Below are 25,717 nucleotides of genomic sequence, written 5' to 3'. Positions count from 1 at the left end.
CCACTTCGCATCAAAACTATGAAACTCTGAAAAGGGCACTTATGGTATTTCATAAAGTTAACCTCTCAATGGACCCTTATGTCATAACACAGTCTAACAAAGACTAATAACTAGGGCTATTTGCAATGTTTAGAAAATATTGAAGGATGTTTGAAACTTTTTCTTTTGGGGTCTCAGCATAAAAGAGCTAAACTTTAATTGATGTCTGTATAATTTTTCCAATAAAATATTAATAGAAGTCTTAGTTTCTAGAAATCTCATATTAGTTTGAATGTCTCAAGATAATATAAAATATATTGCCACCACCAAAAAGCATAGATTATATTTCCTTGATGATCATTTGGCCTTTGCATTAGTGAATATCATGCAAATTTTATTAGGAGCTGATTAAACTTTATTAGTTGATGAAATCAAAGGGGGACCATAAAATTCCACCTCCTTTTTCATGCCAAACAGTTCTCATTTTATATATTAAAAAATTAAGATAAAAAGAAAAGCCCTACATATTTAATTTTGAGGTCTGCTGATATGGCTGCCATCCATCTCTATATATCCATCTCACAAAATTCTTTGTGCACCATAGGCAGTGTAGAAAATCTGATGTGGAGCACACCGCGTTATGTGATTGATCTACGTAACCATCGCTTTCTAATGCGCATTTAATACCTGTAGTTCTATTTTTTAGTTTAAAAATTTTGAATGACAATAATACCACTACTTTTTGTAAAAAATTATGATATCTTATATTTATATTATGACATCTTACATGTAGGAAGTCATAATTTTGATGCAGGATGTCATAATATGCCATAGGATGTCATAATTTTTTTCAAAGAGCAGGAGTATTTTCATCATTCAAAATTTTTAAATAAAAAAAAAACTATAAACATTAAATGCATATTGAAAAGCAGTTGGACAGAAATATCTCTTTTATATTATGACATCCTGAGCCATATTATGATATTCTGGCCATATTATAACATTCTGCATGCAAAAAATATAATTTGACGTAGGATGTCATAATATACCATAGGATATCATAATTTGCTGGGCCATATTATGACATACTGCATATATAGGAAGTTATAATATACCATAGGCTATCATAATTTTTTCAAAGAGCAGAGGTATTTTCGTCATGCAAAATTTTTAAATAAAAAATAAAACTGTAGCTATTAAATATGCGCTGAAAAGTGATGGCTGCATAGATCAATCACATAAAGTGATTATATATATATATATATATATATATATATATATATATATATATATATATATATATAATATATATATATATATATATATATATATATATACGCGCATGCACCCCCACGCGCACTTATATATACCCATCTCACATGCTAATAAATATACATATTTATAAATCTATTTTGCTTATGCCCCAATAATGTTGGAATAAGCTAAATATTGCAATTAAGGTGTAAAAATTTAAAAAAAAAATGTATTTTCTCACAAAAACCTAATAAACCCATCATATGTTGCTGATTAGGGCCACAACAACATGCCTTATCCCATCCCATACTTTCTCACGAGATAACGAAAAGAAATCAAGTTTTTGAGGATAATTCACACATCAATGCATCACAGACCGTCCGTACAGCACATGCACCGCGTTCGCTCCTTTTTAATCCTCGCGCTCTGATTCGTTCGACCGTGGAGAAATTATTACATGCATCCGGTGCAAGTAAACCAGGGCAAATCCCGGAGCATATACACGGTGTCTTTTTCTCGGAAGAATCTTTAATTGTTTTGTTCTTACATTGAACCATGTCTATCTTGATGTTCTTTATAGGGTTTCTGTTAGTTCCTATGTGTCTTTGTCGGTGTGAAGATCTTTTCTTTGTTTCCTCCGCATTCTTTTGCCTTTGTTTCTTCTTGCCCTCTGTAATTTGGAGTTTCCTCACATTAAATTTGTTATTTGAGTTCTTCCACATGCCGTGAAAGCAAGATTCAGTCATGAATGTTCATGTATTGGCCTTCGTTTTATTATTTTCTTTAAAAACTTAACCTGCTCTTCTGGGATTTTAGTCTCTTGTTTCTTCGTTATGATGTTGTATTTGTCCTTTTTTTTGTGTTAATTCTTCTGATTTTGTCCTCATCATTGGGTGCTGCTGTTCCTATTTCTGTTGGGAAACAGAAAGCAGCAGCTGGAAGAGATGGAAAGAACCGAAAAGAACTTGGAGACATTCGAAATCTGGTTACAGTCCAGGGTGTTGAGGGGTAAGGATCTTTCAGCTACAATGACTCAGAACTTACAAACCTCTGTGAGTTTCTTTCTTATTGATTTAAATATTTTGCCTTGTTTCCAGGAAACCACAGCCTCAGATCTCTTGCCCTGTGACTAGGCTGACTTCAGCTCTAGGTTCTTTAAATTATTTCAGAAAGATCGCTTTAGCTGCTCTAAAGCGTTTAATATATGTTTTACTCAATGAGCCCCTTTTTCTTGTTTCATAATGTCTAGTCATGGACTGAATGTTATCATCTTTGAATTACACCTTTTTAATGTTTCAGAAGCCAGTGGTTGTAGCTCTTGATGGAGCAGTAGGAAAGGGCTATGCGAAGGCTGTTATGCCGAAAGTTACCATTGAGCCCAAGCCGAGGAGATTGTCGAAGTTAGTCGTGACAAAGATGAAGAACTGAGGCATGTCAACTAAAGATTTTTCAGATGACAAATTCAAGGAAAAGTCCATGCTCTTACTTTGGTACTTTCTGCATGAAGCAAGGTAATGGTCATAATCTTTTCCAACTACTAGACAAGCATACCATCATTAAATTTCTTATCTGCATTGAAATTTCAATTCAGGCTGCTTGTGGGATTGTTGATGAGCCAAAAGATCTGGTTCATGATATTGATGCTTTGGATGCTCATGAACAGTTAGCCGTGGTGGATTATGTAGAAGACATCTATAGGTTTTACAAATTTGCTAAGGTATGTATATATATATATATGTGATTATATAGAAGACATCTATAGTTTACAAATTTGCTGATATTATATATATATATATATATATATTACAAATTTGCTGAGGTATGTATATATATGTATATATATGTATATATATATATATATGTATGTGTGTGTGTGTGTGGTTATGGTTTCTCTGTTGCAATGTCTCCATTTAGTTACTTTTCTTAGCTGACAAGTGCTTTCCTTTTATGCTAATTTAGAACTCTAGCCGGCCACACGACTACATGACTACATGGGCTCCCAAGTAGATATCGAAGCAAAGAAGAGAGAAATTCTTGCTGATTGGCTGATTGAAGTACATACCATAAGTTCAAGCTGAGCCCCGAGACTCTCTACCTTACATTGTACATGCTTGATCGCTACCTTTCCATGGAAACAGTCCCGAGGAAGAGTTGCAGCTAGTGGGTATGAGTGCCATGCTCATCGCCTGCAAGTACGAGGAGATATGGGCTCTAGAGGTAGTAACTAGAAAGTTCATTAGTTAAACATTATTTCTTCAATGTTTTTGTTTTCTTGTATTGATCACTGAGTAGTTGAAATTGGCTGAGAACAGGTCAAGGACTTCATATGCAAATCGGACAGGGCATACAGCAGAGAGCAGATATTGACTATGGAGAAAAGAATTCTGGAGAAGCTTGAATAGAATTTATTACGGTGGTTATCGTGAGTATCTTGGATCAGCGTGCCAACTATAGAATATTTCAGATCTTTCAGTTATCATCGAGACACTGACCGAAGAGCAGAGCTGAGGTATGCAAAGCATATGCTGAGCAGAGCTATTTGCATCTGATTTGCCGTATGGTCTGCTCGGCGCATAGGTTACCTCCGTTGCCTCGATAGGCCAATACCTTAGTGCGTAGGCTGCCTCTGTTATTACAGCCAACTCATCTCCTGATGTGCGCGACAGCTGTCTACTCCGAGTGGATAGATTCAGGCATAACCAACTCCCTAATCTCACGGGAGCGATTGAGGGGTGAAATATCTTGCCCGTTATAGTATGTCCTACAATCTCGAGATCGCATAATCTACAGCTATGACCAGCTATTCGACAGCATTCTATATAAGTAACCAAAACCTCGAAGATCAAGATAAGTCAAGCCATCTCTCTCAGAAAATTCATTGCTACTCCCTTTATTCTATGAATCTAACTTGAGGTTGGAAGATTCTCGCCGGAGTGAAAATCTTCGATTTGGACTTATTTTATAGGTCACTCCAGCATTAGTATCCCTATGCGAGGCTCAGTCGTCCTCTCTCTGACTTCGACCGAATCGAGCAGCAACAAATAGAGGAAGAGCATAATCTTCATTATGCTTCCAAAATGAGCATCGTCCTGACTCTCCAATGCCGCCGCCTCTCATCAGGCGAAGAGCCAAGCCAACGGTCGGACACAGCAACCAGCAATCGAGACTTCTCGCCAATCCAGTCGATGGTGGTCATGATGGATCAATTCAACCTGCTTTTCCAGTAGGTTCAAAACTTGACGGCCACTGTTCAAGCAATCCAGACTTTCTTGCGCCTCCCCCAATGGCGCAGCAGCCTACTCAGGCTACCTCTGCATCCCCTTCAGTGGTGCAACTGGTGATTACCTCAGTGGCACCATTGGCGCTTCCTACCGTGATGCCCCCACCAAATCCAACTCCACACTCAACTTCTTAACCGCCGCTACAGCCAGAGCCACGTGTGCCTCCTAGCTCAAAGCCAGAAAGAAGACAGACTCATCAGAGCCGTCCAGAGCCCAGCAGTCGGTCAGACGGCGATCTCCTAGTCCGTGATCGGGACATGATTCAACCCTTGATCGTCATTCTCCGCAGCATTTCGAGGCCTGCACCATCCGAGATCTCGATATCAAAGGCGGTTTCAGATGCTCAGCAAGTAGATGGAAAAGAAGATTGAGAATGCTCTCAATAATAACCACTTCTCACGCAGCCCTATGAGGGATTTAACAGCGAGCCACCCTTTACGCTGAGGATAGTGCAGGAGTCACTCTCTCGGCACTTCAAGTTGCCCTAGGTAGAGGTCTATGATGGGATTGTCGACCCCGCGACCATGTGGAGACTTTCAAGGTGGCGATGCTCCTCTAAGGAGCATCCGACGCTATCGAGCATTTCCTCCTACCCTTAAGGGGGCCGTCTGACAGTGGTATTCGAGTTTGAAGCTGGCATCCATCTACTTTTTTGAAGAGTTATGTCGGCATTCATCGATCATTTTGTCAATAGCCGACGATAGCAAAAGTGGTTCGACTACCTCCACACCATCAAGCAGGAAGGGCAAGTCGATCAATGCTTTCGTCAATCATTTCAATACGATGATCGTGGAGTTTGTAATCTGGACCAGTCGACTGTGATAGCCGCGATGATGGATGATCTACTGAAGAATGACTTGAAAAAATCACTGACGAAGATTTATCCCCAAGATTTTCTGGATATGCTGTTCCGTATGGAGAACTATGTCCACACAGAGGAGGCCTTTGCTGAGGAGACCCCTACTAGTTCTGTTGCGGTAGGATGGAATAAGGAGCCCCTCCAGGGTGAGAGAAGAGAATCCACTAGCACTCCAGATCTCCATTCCAGAGATGGAAGAATGGGGGATCCCGAAATCATCGATCTCAAAGCCCCCAGAGGAGGGATCAACAATCCTCACCTTCTAGGGTTACACTAATTACACACCTTTGATTGTTTCCAAAGGGGAGGTATTGATGGAGGTACAAATCGAGCGGCTATAGCCTCCAAAAATACAGACAAAGTCAGAGCGCCAATGCGACCCTAATAAATACTGCTTCTACCATCATGACCATGGTCACGACATTGAAGACTGCCCACAGCTTCAGGATGAAATCGAGAGGCTTGTCAGCAGGGGCGGCTGAATCACTTCATCTTGAGGGCACACCTCAATATTGATCTCTGAGAGCTCAGCAGCCACCTTCTTTGCCTCTGCAACTGCTCTATCTGCCCCAGTCACAGCCAGCATCAGTGCAGCAAGGGAGCAAGCGGTAGGGGAGCAGGCAATAATGAAAGATCGACCCATCCGAGGAGAAATTCATATGATATCTGAGGGATTGTCTAGATCGACGGAGCTCCTAGAAGTAAAGAGGTCGAGGCTCGAGGATAGACCTGAAGATGCCATTATTTTCACTGAGTGGGACAGAGAAGGTGTACTTGCCCCATACAATGATGTGGTGGTTGTAACAGCAAACATCACTATTTTTAATGTACATCATATTTTTATTGTTAATAGAAGCTCAGTTGATATTTTGTACTATGTCTTCACCCAAATGGGATTTACATTGGACCGGCTAAGTAGATTCAACACTCTGATTCAGGGTTTCTTCGAAAGTTTAGTGATTTCGGAAGGGATGATCAAGCCCCTCTTTCCGTGGGTACTCCACCATAGCGAACAACAATCCAATTCAATTTCTTGGTAGTTAAACTTTCCTCGGCCTACAATGCAATCCTTAGTTGTCTCAGCCTATGACTTTAAAGGCCGTTGTATCGAGTTACTACCTGATGGTAAAGTTTCCAACCAAGTAGATTCAACACTCCGATTCAGGGTTTCTTCGAAAGTTTAGTGATTTCAGAAGGGATGATCAGCTCCCTCTTTCCGTGGGTACTCCACCATAGCGAACAACAATCCAAGTCAATTTCTTGGTAGTCAAACTTTCCTCGACCTACAATGCAATCTTTGGTTGTCTCAGCTTATGGACTTTAAAGGCCATTGTATCGAGTTACTACCTGATGGTAAAGTTTCAATCAAGAATGGAGTGGGGAAAATCAAAGACAATCAAGCCATGGCCCGACAATATTTTACTGCCAAGCTCAAGGCAAAGGGCCAACCTACCCAAGTGGAGATCCAGCCTGAGCTTCCAATAGGGCTAGATGCTTCGGATGATTTGATCGAGGAATGTGCCCAGCCAATGGAGGACCTCCTGGATGTTCCTTTGAGGAAGGAGGATACCATCGAACGGTTAAGATCGACTCATGCCTCGATGAGGTAACCAAGAGCTGACTAATTTCTTTTTTATAGGAGAATGCGGATCTCTTTGCTTAGTCGACTGCAAATATGCCCGGCACAGATCCAACGGTGATATCCCATCACCTGAGAGTGGATCCAATCCACTGTCCGGTAAAACAAAAGAAGCGAAGCTTTGCCTCGAAGCATCATATAGCCATAGTTGAGGAAGTGGATAAGCTGCTTAAGGCTGGCTTCATCAGAAAAGTCATGTATCCTGATTGGCTAGCAAATATTGTGCTGGTCAAAAAGACGAATAAAAAATGGCACATGTGCATCGACTTCGTCTACTTAAACAAAGTCTGTCCCAAGGATAGCTATCCATTGCCTCGGATAGACTAGTTAATAGATGCTACTTTTGGGCATGAGCTCCTCAGCTTCTGGATGCCTTCTCTGATTACAATTAAATCCAGATAGTTCCTGAAAATGAGGAGAAAACACCTTTGTTATTGATCATAGATTTTATTGTTACAGGGTGATGTCCTTTGGCCTAAAGAATGTAGGGGCCACTTATCTATGGTTGGTGGATAAAATTTTCAAAGATCAGCTCAATCGCAATATGGAAGCATACGTAGATGACATGCTTGTCAAGAGTCGAGCTATCTCAGATCATGTTGTTGATCTTCGAGAAACTTTCGACACCCTCCGTCAATTTCAAATGAAGCTAAATCCGATGAAGTATACCTTTAGAGTTACTGCTAGCAAATTTTTTGAGCTTATGATCTCACGAAGAGGTATTGAAGCCAACTTCGAAAAGATTAAGGCCATCCTTGAGATGATGCCACCAAGGACAATCGAAGAAGTGCAGCATCTTATCGATAAGATTGCTTTGCTTAATCATTTTGTTTCTAGGTCGGTTGAGAGGTGCCTCCTTTTCTCTCAGACCCTCAGACAGTCAAAAGACTTCTAGTGGACTGTCGAGTGCCAGAAAGTGTTTGAGAAGTTGAAGTAGTATATTAGCTTTCCATCGTTGCTCTCGAAGCCTCAGCCTGGTGAGGAGTTACTGTTATACATCATCATCTCTTCAGTGGCAATCAGCTTAGTCCTTGTCCAAAAGGAAGGATGAGTTCAGAAGCCCATATACTACACTAACAAAGTCCTTCACAGTGCAGAGACCAGATACTCCAAGCTTGAGAATCTAATCTTTGCACTGGTTGTCATAGCAAAGAAGCTACGACCTTACTTCCAGGCTCACATTGTAGTGCTGCTTGCAGATCGGTCGACCAAAGCCATTCTCCACTATCTGGATACCTCAGGGTGGATTGCAAAATGAGCTCTCAAACTTGTAGTGTTAGATTTGTAGTACCATCCAAGGCCCGCCATTAAAGCTCAAGTATTGATGGACTTCATATTGGAATGCACCATCCCAAATGAGCAGAGCTTGAGGAATGGAGAAGGCTCAAGAAGTGAAAAGGTAGATGTAGGATCTGACCCAGAGGAGCTGTGGATGTTGCATGCGATGGCTCATCAAATGCAATAGGGGTAGGGGCTGGGCTCATTTTGATCAGTCTTGAAGGAGATGTTGCGGGTACACCCGTGCTTTGAGTTTCTGGCAACCAACAACGAAGCAAGTATGAGGCTCTAATTGCTAGCCTCAAAATGATGAGAGAAGAGGGACCCTATACCTTAGAGTCTTCAGTGACTCCCAGTTGGCAGTTGGAAAATCAGAGATGAATACGAGGCTCAAGAGGAGAACATAAAGAAATACCTTCAAAAGGTAAAAGATTTAATCTTGATCTTTCTGAGTTTTGACATCCAACAGGTTCCTAGAGTAGACAACGCCAGGGCAGATGCACTATCGAAGCTAGCAGCCTTATTGTCTGCTGACATAGAGAACAGAACCTATTTCAGGTACTGAAGCCTCGAGCCTCGAGGAGTCTCTCATTGTTCGGCAAGTTGATGACGAACCCTATTGGATTGATCCCTTGCTTAAGTATCTCAGGTCAGGTGAACTATCCACTGACTACAAGGAGGCTTGGAGGATAAGAAAGTAAGCCGCTCGCTATGTTCTATACGATGATAAATTGTACGAAAATCATTCTTTCTACCCTTGCTGAGATGCTTACATCGGTCCGAGCGATTATGCATTGCGGGATGTCCATGAAGAAATTTGCAGAAGCCACTTGGGGGTGGATCCCTTTCTTATAAAATCCTCCGATAGGGTATTATTGGCCCATTATGCAGCAAGACGCAGGCACTTTCGTCAGAAAGTATGATAAGTGTTAGAGAATCTTCAATATTCAGCATCAACTAGTAGCACTTCAGACTCCCATTAGCACCTCATGGCTGTTCGCTCAGTAAGAGATGGATATTCTCGATCTTTTTTCTCTCGCATTTGGCCAGCATAAGTTTCTTCTGGTTGCCATCAACTACTTTACAAAGTGGGTTGAAGTCGAGCCACTGGCCTGCATAATCGAGGCTAGAGTAAAAGATTTCATATGGAAGTCTATCATCTGCCATTATGGTCTTCTCAGAGTGCTCATCATAGATAAAGGTAGATAGTTTAGTAGTGCCCAACTTCATGAATTCTATAGAAATATGGAATAGAGCACCACTTTACCTTAGTAGGCCATCCATAGGCGAATGGAGATGTCGAGATGACTAATAGAACTCTCCTGCAGGGCTTAAAGGTCAGAATAGACCAGACTGAGGGTCTTAGATAGACGAGCTTCATCATGTGTTGTGGGCTTATCGATCACTCAGAGGTTCCAACTGGTGAGACTCCTTTCAATCTTGTGTTCAGGACCAAAGCATCATCTCCGTGGAATTCGGACTTCCTTCCCTCAAAATCGAGGAATACAATGAGGATACCAATTCGGTATGGCTCTGAGCTAACCTTGACTTGATTGAAGAAAGCAGAGAACACATTGCTGTCAGAATGGCTACTTATCATCAGAGGGTGGCCAGGTATTACAATGCCCAGGTCAAAACCAAAGAATTCTGTATCGATGACCTAGTATTGCGATGAGCTGAGGTTTCACAGCCCATTGAGCAGGGGAAGCTATCGCCTACTTAGGAGGGTCCTTACCAAATGGATGAGGTGGTTCACCCGGAGACTTATCGGCTCAAGCAGTTCGATGGAACTCTACTTCCTAGGCGTGAAATTTGACTAACCTACATATGTATTACTAGTAATGTTGTAACGCCACATTATGTATTAATATGGATTCTCAGGTCTATTAATTTGTGTTTACTTATGAAAGTGGCATGAGAAGCTCAGGATTCTTTCTTATGAGCTCTACAAGGAGCTCCTCTAATTGAAAACTGTAATTAACAAACGAGGGCTAACTTATAAGACCCTCAACCTATGACGTGAAGATGAGAAGTGCACACGTTGCTCCACTCACCAGATGAGCCAAGCACACACTGCCTCTTGCCTTACGAGAGATGCACACGTTGCTCTGCTCACAAAATAAGCCAAGCACCTGCCTCTCACATGAAAATGAGAAGTGCACACACTGCCACTCATAAGATGAGCAAAGTACAAGCTGCCTCTCACATAATATGTGCAGAGCAGAGCCAAATTACTGCTCGTGAGGAGGGCCAAACTGTCGTTCGTGAAGCAGAGCCAGTTGTCCTCTGGTTAGAATTATCTCCATCAAAATTTATTTAGGGTAATTTTATTATCTCAAATTGGAGCGAGTCATCTAAATTCTTAAGATCCAGATCGACTCAAATTGGGATAGTTCTAAATATCTTAGGTCAGGCTGGCCTCTATATGTTAGATTGAAATATGCAAGCATGACTAAAGGAGACATGAACTCCATGAAAGAAAGTTTCTTTTCATTCATCTAGCTATTTACAAACAAGAGGGTGGCATTTTCAATGCCACCTTAAAAAAAGAAGAAAAAAAGAAAAATAAAAAGTTTAATCCCCATCCGACGAAGGAGCCTCCTCGTCACTGTTCCCAGGCTAAAAGCTATCAAGCTCTAGGTACAGCATCACCTGTAGCAAGCAGGCCTTGTAGTTTTTAAAACCATCGATGAATCCAATGTGGCAATATCGATGGCCTTCTTTTTAACTCTATGGAGTCCTAGTACTCCTGGATGTAGCGAGTCCTACGTCAGGAGGAATCTGCTCGAATTAGGAGGTGCGTCCACCCCCGGCCCCGATGGAGACCATGAGGTGGAAGGCACCCTGTGAGAAGTGGATGGGCCAGCACGTCTGGCTCTTGCTCTCCTCCAGACCTCTCTTATGAAGGCCCACCTCTTCTTCACTCTCGTTTCTCCACCGGCAAAAAAGGATGCAAAGGGGGATCAGGGTGGTGCCATCATGACAGAGAGGAGAAGTTTTGATGAAGGAGAAAGATAAAATATAAGATTTCTATGCCCTTTGGCCCTATTTATAGGCACCAGTGCCCACACCAATCGCTAATCGATGGCTTAAGGAGATACAACTGTCATCAGGTAATAAATAGTGGGCCTTCCACTACCAAAAATAAGTCCAAGCGATGCTTCTCTAACCAGAGTGTGATTACGTGGTGCATTTCCATAGGTCCTACACACTTTTTCAAGTGCTACTCCATCAGAAAAGTCAGTAGCTATCATTTCCATGATTGCTAGCATTGAAAAGGGTTGAGTGAAGATGCCATCCGGATGACCATCTCGATCAGCATACGTTCACCATTGCCTCAGATCGGCATGTGTTAACTATTGCCTTGGATAAGCATATGCTAGAAATTGCCTTTGATCGGCATATGAGAGCAATTGCCTCAAGTTGGCCCTAGTTTGAAAGAAAAATTGGTTAGAAAGAAAAATTGGTTGCTGTTAAAGTTCCTTCATTCAAAACATTCCTACTTCCTATGATCGGAATTAAGTTCACTACAAGATCTAGTGTCCTAAATCAATCTATGTACTACATAATAGTGTACAATCATGAGTGAAAGGTAGGAAGTAAGAAGAGTAAATTTTGTTCATTCATCCTCTATAAAATATTTACAATGAAAGTTTTTACAATGACCTTGAAAGTCCAAGTATAGAAAGAAGAAAAAGTAAAAAGTCTGAGAGGCGGCGTTTGGAGCTGAAGCACCTGTCGCAGGTTCGTCAGTTGCGGTAGGGTCCTAAACTTCATCTAAAAAGTCTAAATTTGATTTCAGATACTTAGCAGTGACTCTGTCCCAATCGACTGCTTCCCAAGATCATAAGTGTTAGCAGCAAATTCAACCTTCTTGTCTTGAAACTCCATTGATGCTCGAAAGTCTGCAAGCGGCCTCTACTATCTTCTCTTCTACCGCTCTCAGCTGAGCTTTAAGCTCTTTTATTAGTCCTAGCTGTCGAGAGTTCTCTTCGACTGCGATTGCACTCTTCTTGAGCTGAGCCTTAAGTCCTTTATTTTTTCTAGTAACCAGAAGTTCCCCTCAACAGCTCCTTTTAGCGCCACTTCAATATCGTCAGCTCTTCTTTTGGTAGTGTCAGGTCCCATGGAGGCCTCTCCAGTCTCCCTCATAGCCTTGTCCTTTGTGCCCTTGAGCATCTCGATCTCGAGATCATACTTTCTTGCATCTTTCACAAGCTTGATGGAGCTCTCCATATACTTATTCAAGTAATGGACGAGCTGTTAAGAGACACATTCTGTCAGCGCCCATGATAATACGCATAGCACTTATCCGGATGATGGTCTTCATGGCTACTTTCCTCATCTCCCTGCGCAGCATGGCTAGTAGCTTGGTCATGTCGGTGGGAGGAGCATTCCAGTGAACGGCTCATGCGCCAGCTTATAATCTTCTAGAGCTGAAGCTTTTAGCTCCAGTCCGACTGGCATGGCTTTAGAAACTCCAGCTGGCACTACCTTAGAAGTTCCAGCTGTCTTGACCGGCACTCCCTTGGGGAAGAGTCAATGACTTGGGGATTCGGCAAAGTTGGCAGACCCAGAGGGACTGGCAGGCTCAAAGCTACCTGCTCGAAGCCACAGTCTGTTTGGCTTCCTCAGTCCCCATTGGAGGCTGAGGCAGCCGATGAACCAACCCTCATAATTTTGAAGTCGCCGGTGCGGGGAGGTTCAAGCTCTTCTGACCTAGAAGCAAGCGGCGCTAGAGGACTTCCAATCCTAATTTGGGTGCTCTGACCATCCGCAAGCTCAGCTGTCTTTTTTCGATGGGCCTTCTTATCCAATTTCTTCATTTCTATCGAACTCATCTCTGCAGTAGTCTCTGCAACTGGCACAGCCAAAGGCTTAGCATGCAGCTAAAGGCTTAGTAAAAAAAAAGGATGAAAGTAAAAGTTAAAGGATGGATGGCTCCGATGTAGGTGATGTGTGTGCACCTTGAGGGTTGGTCTGACTAATACTGATATTGAATAGCATCTGGACTAACAGAAGCTCTTTTAGCTCTAGGACCTTGAAGTCGCATAGGATTTCCACCTCCTACCTCAAGCGTTCATCCATCAAGGCCTCTTTCAACACTGCCTCTCGAGGTTCACCCTAGGCGACAAGCCCCCAATCTTCACCTGACACTTAAGAGATGAAAAGAAAATATCCCTTCCAGCCATGGACTACCATTGAAATGTCTTGGATTAGCGGGCGGATGTTCTTCCTCCTCCATGGTGACACGTACTACCACTCACGAGACTCTAGATATCTTTTTAGGCTGAAGAAAAAGTGGAAGAGTGCGATGTTAGGGTCGATCCCAGCCAGCAGGCACACTATGGTGAAACCACAAATGTGCCACCATGAGTTGGAAACTATTGAGCACGGCGACACCTCGAAGTATTGGAGGAGGATGATGAAGAAAGGATGAAGGAGAAGCCTCAATCTGGCTTGAAAGCATTGCTCGTAGAGGCTCATCCTGCTCAGGGGAGGTTGGCAAACACAGTCATTCATCCTTGGAACTTCAAGCTGAAATGCTAAGAAAATTTGGTACTGCTTATGAAGCAGGAGTATGTCCCTCTCCATCATCTCAGACCAAAACCCCAATGGCAGGAAGTCGGAGCTTTTGAAGGCCATTCTCCTCACAAAAAGAAAACTTTTGAAAGAATGAAGGAGCAAGATGAAAGAAAACTTACAACAAAGAGAAAAAGACGGTCAGAAATCCTAAAGACCTATGCTGTCTGGACCTTAAATAGATCCAAGATTAAAATGATCTCTAAATGATATTTCTTTTCAGTGCATTAATTGCTTAAGGCGTGGATCAGCGAGACTTGAACGGACACCTGACACGTGGCGACTACTCATCATTCACAGCTCCTACCATTGATTTGGTAGTTAATACTAGCGGTAGGCAAATCGTGCTTTGTACCACTATCGGAGAGACGTGGGAGACATGCAGTGGTACTTGCTACATGTGGGTGATTAAAATTTTAGTTTTTTCAAAAACTCTCATGATGGGTGATGAAGACTTTCGGTATGCCATTTACCTCAGATCATAATTTGGATTATGGTTTAGATCATATTCGACTTAGCTTACGATTCAATTAACACGACTTGTAATTTGATCCACACCAAGTTGAGCATGATGAATTTTCATAGTGAAAGATGAATTTTATTCATTTTACGTAGAATTTGACGACATCACTTGGATTGTCAAAAAAATAGAAGAAAAGAAGTGGTGCTAGCCATTACTTTGAAGCACTGTCAGGATGGCTTGCTCCAGAACAGTCTCCCCCGATGTCGGTAACTTCTTCAGTCTGGATGGCCGCATTGATCTTATTTACTTCATCAGAATGATGAGACGCCTTTACAAGTTTCTTCGTGCTATTCGCCGTCATGACTAATAAACTCTCGTCAAAGCAATCGGCCTTAAAAAGCTCGATACTTTCAGCAGGGAGATACGCCTGGGCCATCGCTTTACATCTCTCAAAGCCCATAAAGAATGCCATCTTGCAAGCCTACTTTATAATTCCAGCCCCTCTTTTCACCAGATATTTTTTTTTCTCTTTCAGCATTCTTGGTTAGAAGCTCCTGATCTATAAGCTTGCACCAGAGGAGGTCATTATTCTTCTTTTTTTCCTTTAGTTTCTCCTTCAGGTGCTTCACTATTGACAAAGCCTCTTAAAGTTCAACTGGAGGTGTAGTCAGCTTCGGAGTCACTTGAATTTTCTTGGAGGCAGAACCCTCACTCCTCCGAGGTGTCCTCTCTCTGCAACTTGCTCCACTTGAAGTTCTAGCCCTTTTAGGATGAGCTCCTACTGGGACCCCTAGGAGAATGAGCCTTGGAGGAGGTATCATCCCAGTTTCTCTTCCCTCCGAGTGTCCTCCTCAAGCATTCTAGGTCATCACGGGTGTGGCACCAATCTCTTTCAGTCCTGACCTTTGCTTCTCGAGGTTCTCAATCCTTCTTTTAGCCCTCCTCAACTCATCATCCCGATGGTTAATCATCTCTTGGGCTTCTTGAAGGGCCTCTTCAGAGGAACTGAGCTCTTTTGTTAGCTCATCATTATTTTTCTCTATCTACTTCAACTAGTATCTTAGCAAGTCTATTTTTCTCCTCGCTGCTGTAACCTCCAATGCCGAAGCATCAGAACCGTCGAAACTGGTTAGGTAATGCCCCACCTGTGCAAAATTTTATAAATAAGCATTAAAATATCGCAGGTTGTAAGGGGTTAAAAGAAGATGCCCAAGGACTCCCCACTTGGACCAGAGATTTAAGAGCATCCAATATCTACTGTTGGGCTCTTATCCATCCAAAAGTTGCCTCTCAAACAAAGAAAGAAAGTCCTTCAGAAGTCGAGCCACGGCTTGGAGGTCCTTTGCCACAGAGGGAGCAGAAGGAGCCAGTTGTGGAGGACCTGCTTGAGTGACGATAAGGAGAAAGCACTCAAGAGAAAGCATTGGCTCTAGAGACTCCTCAATTTCCACCACCATTATCGGAGCCCCCTCAAGATGACCGGCCGCATCCTCCACCTATGTTACCACAGCCAGAATTTCTCTAGGGTAGCTGGTTGCACCCATCATTAGAGTCTCCTCCATCGACATCTCTTCTGTCAAAATTCCTTTCGGTGGGACTCTTACCATGCCTTCCGATGGAAAAATTGCTAGCCTGATGATTGGAAGGGGACTTCCATCTCCTATGGCCATAGGAGTTGATTCGATGATCGAAACTTGGCATAGGCACCCATTGGAGCTAAAGGACCGACAGATGTAGCCTTGGCCTATCTCTTTCGGGCAATGCCAGTTAAAGCTTTTTCACGAGTTCTGAACTCATCTTGTCTTTAGAAGTCACGATGAAAGTCTGGAGCAGGGAGGCCTTGTGATTATTTTTCTCTGACTGAGCACCCAGGAGCCTGATTTAAAAGGGGGTCTAAAGTGAAGACAAAAAGCCATCACCTAAGAAATTAAATTTTTAAAAAAACTGCCAGCTGTGGGGTCCCACCAGTCGCGATCATTTACAATGATTGTGCCAAAGTGAAATCAGTAACCTTAAATGCCTGACATACACAAAGATGTAAGAGCATACATCCTCAGATCCGAGGTATGACTTTCGGAATACTCTTTTCGTCTGATTCTCAGACTTAAAAGTAGAAGGTAGTGTTATGGTGATTATCGTGAGTATCTTGGATCAACATGCCAATCATAGGATATCTTAAATCTTTCAGTTATCATCGAGACCGCTGATTCAAGAGCAAAGCTGAGGCATGCAGAGCCGTATGCAGAGCAGAGCTATTTGTATCTGATCTGCCACACGGTCTGCCAAATGTGTAGGTTACCCCCATTGCCTCGACAGACTAATATCTTAGCACGTAGGCTGCCCCTGTCATCACAGCCGACTCACCTCCTGATGTGCATGACAACTATCCGCTCCGAGTGGATAGACTCATGTGTAACCAACTCTCCTAATCTCATGAGAGCGATCGAGGGCTGAAATGTCTCATCTGTTATAGCATATCCTATAATTTTGGGATCGCACAATCTCACAGCTATGTGACCAGCTAATCGACAGCATTCTATATAAGCAACCAAAGCCTTGAGGACTAAGGTAAGTTAAGCCATCCCTCTTAGAGAACTCATTGCTGTTCCCTTTATTTTCTAAGTCTGACTTGAGCATCGAAGGATCCTCATCAGAGTGAAAACCTCTAGTTTGGACTTATTTTGTAGGTTACTCCAACATCAGCATTCCTGCATGAGGCTCAGTCATCCTCTCTCCGATCTCGACTGAATCGAGCAGCAATAGAACCTAAGTGTTCCCACACCCTATGTGTTCCTCGTGCATTTTCTCAAAGCAGCCATGTGTGATAAAGAGGTGAGATCAGTTGATACTTCTACTAATGTGGTCTTAATGTAGTGCTAATCTCAATTCAATAAATAGTCATATTCATTTGATTATTATCACAGATGGAGCACATGGTCTTCTTCTTTGCTGAGTTAGGTTTGATGCATTAGTCGATGATCATGTACTGCCCATTCTTGATCACTGCTTCTACTGTGTATGCTACATGAAACACTCTTAAGAAGACTCCCTTCTGGAGTGAAACACTCAAGCACCACATCGATTTCTCAGAGCCACAGTTGCTGTAAGTATTCACCACCTTCAAAACATTTATAAAACTCTATGTGTGCAGGACTTTATCTAAAGCATTGAGAATGATCACTAAATAAATTTTTGGACATAGGGATTATGCATAGTGTTGCTGCTTATTTCAGTTGAGGTTGGAAGATGACAATTGGACCTTGTGCAGTGGTGCTGGAGTAACCCGCAAAATAAAGTTCGACCAGAGGTTTTCACTTCAGCAAAGATCTTCCAAAGCTCAAGTCAAGAATCAGAGAATAATAAAAACAGCAACTGATTCTCTGAGAAAGGTTACTTATCTGGGTCCTCGGGATTTTAGCTATTTGTAGAGAGTATAGCCCAACAACCGTGGGAACATGCAGTTCCAAAGTTGTCAGATTGTTGGGTTGTTGGATGTGCTATTAGTGGACGAGATATTCTAGCCATTATCTGCTCCCATGAGATATGGAGAGTTGGTTATATCCGAACTTATCCACTCAGGATGGATAGTTACTGTACATGTTAGAAAACTGATAGATCAAGATAATGAAAGAAGCTCATGTGACAGAGAGACCGCACAGCAGACTGGATGCAAAAAGCTCAGCTCCACATACCTCAGCTCAGTGTTTGGGTCGGCAATCATGATGATAGCTCACTGGCCTGAGGTATTCCATGATAACATGTCGATCTAAGGTATTCATGATACCATCATAACACTATCCCCTACTCCTGAGTCTGAGAATTAGATAAAAAGAGTACCTTTAAAGTCATAGCTCAGATCTGGGGATGAGCACTCTCACGCTTTCACATGTGCCCTCAGTATTTAAAATTGATGATGTCAGCCCGATAGGTAGGGCTTATGGTGAATGATCGCGATTGATGGAACCACTCATATGGCAGTCTTTTCGAGAATTTAATTTCTCCAATGGTGGCTTTCTGTCTTCTCCTCTTTTAAATTTGCCTTTCGAGGACATTGAGGAGGCAACTGCAATCCCCCTTCATTCTAGATTTTCATTGTGGCTCTCAAAGGCAAGATGAATTAGAGCTTTTGAGGAAGCTAGAACTGGCATCGATCTAGAGGAGGCAGGCTAAAGTTTCGCCTGTCGGTCCTCCGGCTCCAGTGGATGGTGATGTCGAGATTCTGGCCACTGAACCAGCTATCACGACTGTACGAGATAAAAATCCCCTTTTGATTGTCGAGTCCATAATTTTTCCATTGGAGGTTGTTGTGAAAGCTCCACCAGAGGGGGTTTTGACAAAGAAAACTCCAGCGGAGAAGCCACAGATGACGATGTTGGGAAATGTGTCCCAAAAAGCCAATCGTCAAGCTGTTGACGGTTGAGCAACCAAGTATTGTAATTGATTTGTTAATAAATAAAATATATTTGGTATTTTTATCATAAGCTTTCATCTTCTAATGAACTCCGTTATTATGATGAAGTCCTTAGGACTATTTAAGTTCGATAAAGAGAGGATTTATCGATTAGTCCTTAAAACTGTTCACGACCAAATGATAGGCTGTTAATAAGGACGACAGCTTCTATCGAGCATAGGTCGCTGTAGGCCATATGGGTTGGTTGTCCTCTTAACCAAGGAGTGTGGAGACACTGGTATGGCATACAGGTGAGATGTAAGGGTACATCATCATTGAACGTGACCAACTCCAGAGTATTCTACTGTCGAGAATATCTATGATGGGATATAGGTATAAGTGTCCCTTAGACCTGAGATCGCCTCAGTAACTTGCAAGCAACTCACTGTGCTTTGGTACTGGACTAGCTGAATTTCTAATTCAGGAACGGAAGGCTTCTGGGCACAGTCAAGTACTTACGAAGTCAGAGTGTGATCGAGATGGGATTGACCACTCCAAGAGTTGGAGAAGAATGAGTCACTGTATTTCAATTTAGCAAAACCTTGGCCAGGATAATCCATCAGATGGATTTGATATTTTGAAATACAATGTGGACAACCTGATCAGAGTTGACAGTTAAACTCTGGGGTGTCCTATGATCATTTTGGTCAAGGGAATGAATTATATAAAAACTATATCCACATGGGTTCTAAGGATGTTGTTCTACACATTCGACCTATCCGGTCGTCGGGTACCATTGCTAGATGGTCACTTCGATTGGTATAGAAATTTGTTTCTATACTACCGACTTAGGTTCGGACCTATGAGGTCACACACATTCGAGTTCATGATCCGATCAGATGGTTGATCAACGATTAAGAATCGTTCTAGGGTTAAATGATCAATACGATTGACATTTAACCCAGTGCAAGTGTTGCAGGAGGATCGATTAGCAATTCGATTGCTAATTGGCTTAATTTGATTAAGCCAATGGGCTGAGATTAAGTCTAATTAAATATGATTTAATTAGATTTATTTTGGGCTTGATTGGATCAAGTCCAATTGGTTTATTGGATAAGCCAAGTGCAAGGAAAGACTAGTCCTAGTTCAACTAGGACTTGGGTCAATCTAATTTCTAATTTGATTAGAAAATTAAATCAGATTTAAATCTAATTTAATCTGATTAAATTAGGTTCTTAATTGGGTTAAGACCTATTTTAATTGGGTTGATCTAATTTTGATTTGATTTGGTTTGGAAAATCAAATTAAAACAAGTCATAAGACAGAATCCTAGTAAGACTAGGATTCCACCTTGCGCCACATAATCCTTCTCCACGCCCTCTCTCTTATTCAACGCCAATCTCCACTTATTTTGTATGACAAAAGCCCTCTTCCAGATTTCTCCCACGTTCACAAAAGGTCTCTTTTCTTCTTTCTTACATGGAAGGTGGTTTGGATCAAATCTAAAAGGAATAAGTTTGGATTTTGAATTCTATGAGATAGAGTTTTAGAAATCCAAAACTCTTTCAATTTTGCACCGAATTTATCCAAATTTTTTTTGAAATTTTCATGGCCTTTAGGGTTTACATTGTGAACCCTTTGCTGGTGATCCATTCATGAAAATATGGAGGAGATGCTCAAGAGTTGGGCGTCCCTTAAATTGCCATGTTTGGATAAGCCTTGACTAGGTGTTTGACCTAGACAAGGACTCTATCATATCTCTCTATATAAGACGAGTTTTCTCATGAAATTTTAGGGAGAGATAGATATTTGAGATACCTTTCTGCCATCCAAATATCAGAGAGAAATACCTTTGGGTCGTGGAGATATAAAAGATGCAAGTTAGGGCATTTAGAGAGAAAAACGTGAAGAAGAAGAGGGTCTTCTTCTAAGATTTTTATTTTCATATCTTTCCTCCTTCCATCTTGAGTTTTCTAAGAGCGTCTCAGATTTGAAACTTCTCCTTCTACTTTCCATCTTTGGAAGAGTCCAAATCAAGAAGAAGGAGGCACCTGATCAACCATCAAAGAAGGATCAGCGTAGTACTAGTATACTGTGCTGATTTCCTGAAGCAGGACTTCTGATCGAGATTCGTGGGCTCGTGTGGACGACTCCTAGAGGTCGGACGCGTGTGTGGCTTGCAACATCATCCTCAAGCCCAGATCAACAAGGTTAGAACGTCTAACCTGCAAGGTAATAGATCTGATCTATTGTTTAATACATACATTAGATGTAGTATAGAAACATGTTGATATGATCAACATGTAGTTCATGCTATATTTATATATTTTAATTTTTGATTTAATGTCATGTAATAATTATGTAATAAGATCTTAGATCTAGAGATTTTTTGATCTTAAAAAATAAATTTGATTTATTTTAGTCTTCCGCTGTATGATCTTGAAAAAGTTTCAAGATCTAACCCTCTTTTTCAAGATCTAACCCTGAAATCCTAGATCAGGTTCCTTCAATTGGTATCAGAGCCTAGGTTCTTTATTACATGATTATTTATACATACTTAGATTATTTTTTAGATTAGATCTAATTTATAATCTGATTATTAAATCTGAAATTAAAATTTTAGATCAATCACAAACTGCAAGGTTGTCCTGCTGTAAGGTTTACCCCTTACAGTACAAAGGTTGTCCTAGTTTGTGTAGATCTATCTTTAATCATAAATTTATTAGATATGATCTAGATTAAATTTATGATTTATTAGATTTAAAAGATGTTTAAATCTGAAATAAAATCTCTTTGTTAATAATTTTTGTGCAAAGAAATTGTTTAAAGTTGAAATTGTTTCAATTACATGAACCTGTTTAGATTAGATCTAAAGTAGTTTCATGTTTATTTCACTTGCATCTTGATTATGAATCAAACATGCAATATGGTTGGTAGAATCATATTGTAAAATTATTTTACAAATATGAAAATTATTTTTTGAAAAGTCGAACCCAACCCTCAGCCCAAAACTTAATTAAGAATTAAGAAGTTGTTTGATTAGGTTCTAGGATTGTGAATTGAAGAATCTAAGACACAAATCATAACACATTGGGTTAATGGGTTAGTGGGAATTAGGTCCATTAATTGGGTTAGACCTATGGTTAGATTAAAGATGGACTTAATTAGAGAATTGACTAAATCTAATCAATTGTTGTCTTAGATTAGGTCAAGGATTCTCTATATCAATTACAATAGTTGTAGTTGGTCAAGTCCATGTCTTTAACGAGAACCAAATGGACTTGATTTTTGGCTAAACGGTCTAGCACGAACTGTTAGGTTGATCTAATCGAAACTAATTAAACCAGTTGGTGTCTAAGGTAAACCAGACCGATAGTTTTTAATTGGGAGCCCGCTTACCTGGCCATTTCTGATGGTGTCTAAGGCAAGCTTTGGCAGACCCTCCCACTGATCGAACTTACCTGGCCTCTTGGTGAAATTATGTTTTGATCGGATCACTTGACTATTCGAGCTGACCCATGTCAGCTAGGTAAATCAGTGTGACTGATTTAGGTGCTCCTAGACCAGCCCTTTTAATGGTCTCCCTTAAGCTGACTTGGTGAAGCCAGTGGGAGGATCATGATAAGCTGGTTCATCTGACTTCATCCTCTATATTATTTAAATCCTCTAAAATTATTAGGTCCTTAAAATGATAAAGTTATGGAGATAACTGAGTCATAGTCTCCCATTAAGGTGTTTGATAATGAGTCCATGAACTCAATAATCATTGCAGACCCAAAGGCCTGGTGCTTGTTGACTAATGAAATTATTACTCATCATATGACAACTTGGAAGTATCTCTCTAATGGTGGTTAGGTGAGCCAACCAAAGTTGGGCTTAATCATTCGTTGGTTAGATACACCAAGTATGATCATGTTAATGGTTGGACCTAACTGGATCCTTACAGTGGAGGCCAAAGCCTACTGATTAGGTTTCTGGGGCAAAATTAAAATTACTAAAAATTATTTAGAGAAACAATTGGTTATGAACCTACCCTTAGATGTACATGGGTTGGCCAACCAAAGTTGGGCTTGTGTGCAGTCTAAGTGGATTCTAGTACCCACTAAGGAATTAGGATAATTCCTCGAATTGAAGGTAGAGGCTATCAATTCGAATAAAATAGTGGGAGAAACCTTTTGATTAAAGTCCAAATCTTTAGGTTTAATGAATCAATTACTAATTAGGTTATGGTTCTCCTTTGTGCAAATATGGCCACTTCCCTATCGCTCCGATCATTGTTGGACAATGATAAGTTGGTGGGACCCAACTTCGGTAGCTGGTACCGAAAGTTGAAGATAATCCTGGAGCATGAACGGATCCTATATGTGATAATAGATCCTGCACCTGAGGAGCCAGCTGTCAATGCACGTGGAACAATCAGAGACACTTACCAGAAGTGGCTCAGTGATCGGACCACGGTGCGCTGTATCATGCTGGCTATCATGAGCGACGAGTTCAGTCGCAGATTCGAGACGGCTCAGCCAAAGGACAAGCTTCAAGTGTTGGAGGATGCCTTTGGCACACCCGATGACGTGGAGAGGTACAAGACTAGTTGTGCCATCTTCAACGCTAAAATGCGGGATGGTGCCTCTGTCACTGATCATGTATTGTACATGATCGAGCTGATGGAATGATTGAGCAAGCTCGACTTTTCCTTGCATGAGTAGCTTGAGAAAGATGCAATACTGAACTCGCTGCCCAAGTCTTATCTCTCATTCCTCACTCATTATAGAATGACAAAGCCTGAAGAGAACTACCACGGGTTACTGGGGTTGCTTCAGAACTTTGAGAAGGATCACCAACTTCACAAGGAGTCGGTGAATTTAGTGGGAGGTTCGTCTTCTGGTTCTCGACCTTTTAAGAAAGGAAAGAAGAATAAGAAGAAGAAAGTAAAGAAGGTGCAAGTTCAGGCTAGGACATCAATGCAGAGCCAGACCAAAAAGGTCAAGCCTGATAAGAGTCTATTCTACTGGCAAGCACTCTAGATTAGATAGTGTGTCAGATATCTACTTATGGCACTGTAGGCTAGGTCATATAAACAAGAATAGAATAAACAGGTTGACTCAAGAGGAAATCCTCGAAGTTAGTGATTGTGAATCACTTCCAACCTGTGAGTCCTGTCTTCTTGGTAAAATGACCAAGTCACCTTTTACTGAAAAAGGTGAGAGAGCTACTGAGCTCTTGAGCCTAGTACATACTGATGTATGTGGGCCCATGAGCACCAGTGCTAGAGGTAGATATTTCTACTTCATAACTTTCACGGATGACCTATCCCGATATAGATATGTCTATCTGATGAAACATAAGTCGGATTCATTTGAAATGTTCAAACGATTCTGAAGTGAAGTAGAAAAATAAACTGGGAAGAGTATTAAAACTCTTCGATCTGATCGAGGAGGAGAATACCTTTCTAGTGAGTTTCTCACATATCTAGGAGAGAATGGGATTCTCTCTCAATGGACTCCTCCAGGAACACGACAGCATAATGGTGTGTTTGAAAGGAGGAATCGGACTTTGTTAGACATGATCCGATCCATGATGGGTTTTTGCTAGCTTACTGATATCCTTCTGGGGATATGCACTCGAATCAGCCTGTTATTTGTTAAATAGGGTTCCAAGTAAGTCTGTAATTAAGATTCCATATGAGATATGGATGGGATGTAAGCCAGCACTTTCACACCTTAGGGTCTGGGGGTGCCCGACCTATGTCAAACGATTAGTCACAGACAAACTTGGATCTAGGTCTGACAAATGCTCATTCATAGGGTACCCCAAAGAGACAAAAGGATATTTTTTCTATCATGCTGATGAACAAAAGGTGTTCGTCAGCCTTAAGGCAATCTTTTTAGAAAAGGAGTTCCTTGGTGAACGAACCGTTGCCTCTAAGGTTGAACTTGATGAAGTTCAACAGGTAGAAGGACCGACACCAATAGCTGAACCTGAGTCGGATATGATTAGATCAGATTCGGAGCCCAATATACCTGTACCATTAAGGCGATCCGGTAGAGTACCGCGTCAGCCAGACAGATACTACGATTTCTTGGTCCGGGATGGTGATCCCATCGAACTTGATGAGAATAATGAGGATCCGATCACCTATATGGATGCTATGCAGAGACCTGATTTCAAGAAATGGCTTGAAGCCATGAAATCCGAAATGGAGTCCATGAAGGTCAACGATGTATGGACATTGGTTGACCCACCTGAAGGGGTTAAACCCATTGGGTGTAAATGGGTCTTCAAAAGGAAGAGGGGCGCAGACGAAAAGGTAGAGACCTATAAAGCCCGTCTGGTTGCCAAGGGGTATCGTCAACGTTATGGTATTGACTATGACGAGACATTTTTCCCTGTGGCAATGCTCAAATCTATTCGGATAATACTTGCAATAGCTGCCCATCTGAATTATGAAATCTGGCAGATGGATGTAAAGACAGCTTTCCTGAATGGAGAGCTGACTGAAGAGGTGTATATGATACAACCTGAAGGGTTTACATCCACAGATGAGTCCAAGGTGTGCAAGCTTCAGAGATCCATTTATGGACTGAAGCAAGCATCTCGGAGTTGGAACATGCGTTTTGATAAGGTGATCAAAACGTATGGCTTCATTAAGAATGGAGAAGAGCCCTGCATTTATAAATGGGCAAATGGTCCAGTTGTGGTATTCCTTGTCTTATACGTGGATGACATTCTCTTAATCGGAAATGACATCCCCGCACTACAGGGAATAAAAGTTTGGTTGTCATCACAGTTCTCCATGAAGGACTTGGGTGAAGCATCCTACATCCTAGGGATGAAGATCTATAGGGATAGATCTAAAAGGATGCTTGGGTTATCCTAGTCCATGTACATAGACACTGTACTGAAGAGGTTCAGCATGGAGAATTCCAAAAAGGGCTATCTACAGATAGGTCATGGAATTTCTCTCTCTAAGAAGGATTATCCGACAACTCCT

At 41.5% G+C, this 25,717-nt stretch overlaps 1 long non-coding RNA gene across 1 annotated transcript; it reads left to right on the top strand.

The window, feature by feature from the left end:
- The first annotated feature begins 2,536 nt into the window (after positions 1-2,536).
- On the top strand, positions 2,537-5,085 carry LOC140858145 (uncharacterized). The gene is made up of 4 exons (XR_012141491.1): positions 2,537-2,744; positions 2,825-2,950; positions 3,193-3,450; positions 3,546-5,085. It is a non-coding gene; the product is annotated as an uncharacterized lncRNA (long non-coding RNA).
- Positions 5,086-25,717: the final 20,632 nt, after the last annotated feature.

Source organism: Elaeis guineensis, chromosome 5, assembly GCF_000442705.2.
Source record: "Elaeis guineensis isolate ETL-2024a chromosome 5, EG11, whole genome shotgun sequence".
Taxonomy (NCBI): domain Eukaryota; kingdom Viridiplantae; phylum Streptophyta; class Magnoliopsida; order Arecales; family Arecaceae; genus Elaeis; species Elaeis guineensis.
Note: the sequence above shows the minus strand (reverse complement) of the source record. Positions and strands in the feature narration are given on the sequence as shown.